Here is a 5,251-nt window from a genome sequence, read left to right as displayed (position 1 = left end):
TAGGATGTGGTGGAGACCAGAGATAATGGGTTGTGTGTAGTGAGATTGACATCAAGTATGGTTCTGGGCTCAGAATTTAAGATGGGAACAGAAAGAAGGATTGAAGCCAAGGACCTGGGGGGGGGGATGAGGGGGCGGGAGGGGGAGGGGGGGCGGGAGGGGGTGAGGGGGTGGGGGTGGGGGGGGAGGGGGAGGGGGTGGGGGGGAGGGGGAGGGGGCGGGGGGGAGGGGGCGGGGGGGAGGGGGCGGGGGGGAGGGGGCGGGGGGGAGGGGGCGGGGGGGAGGGGGCGGGGGGGAGGGGGCGGGGGGGAGGGGGCGGGGGGGAGGGGGCGGGGGGGAGGGGGCGGGGGGGAGGGGGCGGGGGGAGGGGGCGGGGGGAGGGGGCGGGGGGGAGGGGGCGGGGGGGAGGGGGCGGGGGGGAGGGGGGGAGGGGGCGGGGGGAGGGGGCGGGGGGGAGGCGGGGGGGGGAGGGGGTGGGGGGGGAGGGGGCGGGGGGGAGGGGGCGGGGGGAGGGGGCGGGGGGGAGGGGGCGGGGGGGAGGGGGCGGGGGGAGGGGGCGGGGGGGAGGGGGCGGGGGGAGGGGGCGGGGGGGAGGGGGCGGGGGGGAGGGGGGGAGGGGGCGGGGGGGAGGGGGCGGGGGGGGAGGCGGGGGGGGAGGGGGTGGGGGGGGAGGGGGCGGGGGGGAGGGGGCGGGGGGAGGGGGCGGGGGGAGGGGGCGGGGGGGAGGGGGCGGGGGGGAGGGGGCGGGGGGAGGGGGCGGGGGGGAGGGGGCGGGGGGAGGGGGCGGGGGGGAGGGGGCGGGGGGGAGGGGGGGGGGGAGGGGGCGGGGGGGAGGGGGCGGGGGGGAGGGGGCGGGGGGGAGGGGGCGGGGGGGAGGGGGCGGGGGGAGGGGGCGGGGGGAGGGGGTAAGGGGGGGAGGGGGTAAGAGGGGGAGGGGGTAAGAGGGGGAGGGGGAGGGGGGCGAGGGGGAGGGGGGCGAGGGGGAGGGGGGCGAGGGGGAGGGGGGGAGGGGGAGGGGGGGGAGGGGGAGGGGGGGGAGGGGGAGGGGGGGGGAGGGGGAGGGGGGGGAGGGGGAGGGGGGGGAGGGGGAGGGGGGGAGGGGGAGGGGGGGCGGGGGGGAGGGGGGCGGGGGGGAGGGGGGCGGGGGGGAGGGGGGCGGGGGCGGGGGGGAGGGGGCGGGGGGGAGGGGGCGGGGGGGAGGGGGCGGGGGGGAGGGGGCGGGGGGGAGGGGGCGGGGGGGAGGGGGCGGGGGGGAGGGGGCGGGGGGAGGGGGCGGGGGGGAGGGGGCGGGGGGGAGGGGGCGGGGGGGAGGGGGCAAGAGGGGGAGGGGGTAAGAGGGGGAGGGGGTAAGAGGGGGAGGGGGAGGGGGGGAGGGGGAGGGGGGGAGGGGGAGGGGGGGAGGGGGAGGGGGGGAGGGGGAGGGGGGGAGGGGGAGGGGGAGGGGGGGAGGGGGAGGGGGGGAGGGGGAGGGGGGGAGGGGGAGGGGGAGGGGGGGAGGGGGGGAGGGGGGCGGGGGGGAGGGGGAGGGGGCGGGGGGGCGGGGGGGAGGGGGGGAGGGGGGGGGCGGGGGGGCGGGGGGGAGGGGGGGGGGGCGGGGGGGAGGGGTCGTTCTGATCGGGATAAGCCTAGTTGAGACCGCGGGAGGGGATGGCGGAGGTTCTCCGGGGGAAGACACCAGGCCTCGGGCCCAAGCAGCTGCCTGAGGAGCCCCTTTGCTCCAGCCAAGTGGCATTTCAGTGGCAGCTCCGAGCAAGAGTCGGCGGGGCCCCGGCCCTGGGCCTCGGGCCTCTCCACGCTCCACTCATGGCCGCTGGACAGATATTTACCTCAGGCCGATCACGTTTAAAGCCCTTTCTCTCGGCGAGGGTCGAGCGAGCGGACGCGCGCGGCCAAACAAACGAACTCCTGCTCGGAATAAAAACGGTTGTCCCCGTTCCTGAATGCTATTGGACCAGCTCCTCGCTGACCCGCCTCTTCTGCTCAATGGACAGCCCTCTTACCCAATGGGAATGGCAGAATGAAACCACCCCTCGACCCAATTGGCCGAGGGCCGCGTCCCTCTGAAAGTCTCGGTGCGCGGGGGGGGGGCGGGCAGGAGGGGAGCACGCGCGCACTCGCGGTTGTTTTTCAGGGGGCGAGACCCCCCCAAAAAAGGCAAGGCCGCGACGTCATCACGCAGCGTCGTTCCAGCCAATGAGGAGGGCGGACAGCGTTCCGCAGCCGCGCCTCCTGGCCCGCCCACCGGCGTGGGGCGCGATGGTCGTCGGCTTTCAGGACCGGACGAACAGCGGCTGAGGCGAAAAGAATCACCTTCGTGCATTTTTTTCAGGAATATTTGAACATCCACAGGCACCTTCCGTGCGATCGGATGAAAATCGAGGACTCTACGGCCCTTTTTTTAAGAGTTCAACGACTTGATTGGTTCAACTACCTGTCAATCATCCACGAAAAGGTGGGGCAAACAAGTCAGCGGACCTCCCCCTCCCCCTCCACAACCTTGGCGGCTATGACGTTCCTGATTGGCTCTGATGCCCATAGTGACGTTGTCCTGTGTTCCTGATTGGACGCTTGATTGTTACCGCTGTTGAAATGTCAACGTGTTGCAGACGGTCGGCTCCTGGTCTCGTCCAGAGCCTGCACTCCTCCCACTCTGGGGCATTGAAGGGGCTGAGACCGCAGGGGAAACCTCCTCAAACTCTGGGCTGGGAAATGACTGCATTCATTCACTCATTTGCAGCGGTGGCAGGGGGTGCAACGCTGCAAATGAGTGAATTAATGCTGCAACATGCAGTCATGGCATGTCTATCTGTTTAGGACACCCGAGGGTGCTCAGCTTCCCTTTGTAGATGGTGAATGAGGAAAAAAGATTTGCAGCCAAGAAGAAGGATTTGGAGGGACTGCAACATAGGCTGATCATCACGGTCTGAGATTTATGGGGGGGGGGGGGGGGTAATGTCCACGTCAGTTGCAGGCTCGTTTGTGGCTGACAAGTCCGATGCGGGACACGGTTGCAGGGGAAAATTGGTTGGTTGGGGTTGGGTTTTTCCTCCTTTGCCTTTTGTCAGTGAGGTGGGCTCTGCGGTCTTCTTCAAAGGAGGTTGCTGCCCGCCGAACTGTGAGGCGCCAAGAAAAGCCCTCCAAAAGCTAGTGGACGTCACAGGCAAAACGCTCCCCGCCATCGAGAACATCGACGGGGAACGCTGCCGTCGGAGGGCAGCAGCCATCGTCAAGGACCCACCCCACCCAGCACATGCTCTGTTCTCGCTGCTGCCATCAGGAAAGAGGCCGTCGGGGCCCCAAGACTCGCACCACCAGGTTCAGGAACAGCTGCTCCCCCTCCACCCATCGGAATCCTCAACGACAAACTCATTTAAGGACTCTTTTGCACTTTACTGCTTTTTTTTCTCTCTCCTCTTTGTATTGCACAGTTCGTTGTTTATTTGTTGACATGCCGCAGTACCAATAAATGGCTATTCTGCGTGGCCTGCAGGAAAAAAGAATCTCAGGTCTGTGATGTACTCTGACAATAAATCTGAAATCTGGTGGCAACGGAGATGCGTGAAAAATTATGTCAAGTTTATTGTCATCTGTTCAAGTAGAACCTGAAGAAACAGAGTTGTCTGGTCCTTGGTGCAAAGCACACAGACACACAGATAACACATATACAGATAATACACATGCAGGAGAAGTATTTCAACGATACAAATAAATAAGTATTGTTTTGTTCATATGAGACTGGGGTAGGGGTTAGCGCAATGCTATAACACTGTTACACCGCCAGTGATTGGGACCAGGGTTCAAATCCCACACTGTCTAAGGAGTTTGTATGTTCTCCCCATGTCTGCATGATACTTTCCCTGGAGGCTCCAGTTTCCTTCCAACTTTCAAAACATAGCAGGGGTTGTAGATCAATAGTTTGTAATTGGGCAGCACGTTCATGGGCCAGAAGGGCCTGTTACCATCAGTATGTCTAAATTTAAATTAAAAAATTTAAGAGTCTCAGATGATTAGTGTGAGCAGTTCCTTTGGTCTGTTACGAGCCCAGAGGACCCCAAAACCTAGCAGGAATAGATATTCACCAAGACAAATGGTTACTTAAACAAAGGTTGCTTTTAATTATCTTTAAACATGAAAACAGAATCACACTTTAACTTATTGCTATTGACTTAATTAACCTAACAACCCCCTACTAATTCTAAGTGCACATATATGTTATATGTGTGTAAGTTCTGAAAAGTTCTTTGGTTCACAGTCCAATCTCACTTCTCATTCCTCCAAGTTCACTGGTTGCAGGCAATTCTTATACTGTGCACAGAATTTAACATTTATAAAGTTCATCAGGCTTTGGCGTTTGAAAGGTAAATGGTTACCGCTCAGGAACGTTCATGTTGGTTTTCAGTGAGAGATCTGTTGTTCGCTTGACACCCATGACTGATTTCTTTTTAATCAGCCACTTTAGTGTCTTGCTGAAGGAACTTGCCCCATCAGGGTTCTCCAGATGACAACCTCTTTCTTTCAGGTCACCACAGAGTTCCTTTTTGTTTCCCTTATTCCAAGTGAAACATTAGACAGCCAGTCCTCTCCTCTTGCATGAACCACAAGGGTTTTGACCTGGGTGAACTAAGCACTCACCACCTGTCTTCCACATGGGGTTTTCCACAAGCTTGCCGGCTTGTCCTGTTCCAGTCCCAGCTGCTGCTGGTGACTGTAAAACTGTAGAAGTGATCTGTGTGCGTGTGTGTGTGTGTGTCTCTCTCTCTCTCTCTCTCTCTCTCTCTCTCTCTCTCTCTCTCTCTCTCTCTCTCTCTCTCTCTCTCTCTCTCTGTTTGCAAAACGATATGACCTTCTTAGAACAGCAAGTTTCCTTCCAGACAATATCTGGCTCTGACAAGCTATTTCATCTGTTGCCTTTTTGTAAACAACAATCCATTAATGAAGTCTCTGGCATTCTCCTAAACTTCTGCAAATGCTCTGGGGCTGATATGTCTAGCATTAGCAGAGCTCCAGTATTTTAAATAAGATCTGTTTTAAAGTGTCTGTATGTGACCTACTCTAAAAACCTGCCCTAATTTATCTCCCAAAAACATATCTATTTACAATACAAACACAACATAATCTGTCACAGGTCCCATACCTTAATAGAGGGCTCAAGCCGAAACATTGGTTTTGTATTTGACAGTATATATTTTCCTGTGGGCGAGGCAGAATTACTACTTACTTAGTGGTCATGCAAAAATACTGCACAACTGAT

At 60.5% G+C, this 5,251-nt stretch overlaps 1 protein-coding gene across 6 annotated transcripts in view; it reads right to left on the bottom strand.

Annotated features, from left to right (window-relative positions):
- paip2b (poly(A) binding protein interacting protein 2B) overlaps nucleotides 1-2,534 on the bottom strand; it is a 128,387-nt gene extending 125,853 nt beyond the window's left edge. Inside the window, exon 1 of one of the 6 annotated variants that reach the window (XM_069923446.1) lies at nucleotides 2,432-2,534. The gene's annotated coding sequence lies outside the window, so the exon portion shown is untranslated. The other 5 variants (XM_069923442.1, XM_069923447.1, XM_069923443.1 and 2 more) reach the window with 5 other exon arrangements.
- Nucleotides 2,535-5,251: the final 2,717 nt, after the last annotated feature.

The sequence above is a fragment of the Narcine bancroftii genome, chromosome 3 (assembly GCF_036971445.1).
Source record: "Narcine bancroftii isolate sNarBan1 chromosome 3, sNarBan1.hap1, whole genome shotgun sequence".
Classification (NCBI taxonomy): domain Eukaryota; kingdom Metazoa; phylum Chordata; class Chondrichthyes; order Torpediniformes; family Narcinidae; genus Narcine; species Narcine bancroftii.
This window is presented reverse-complemented; position numbering and strand designations above follow the sequence as displayed.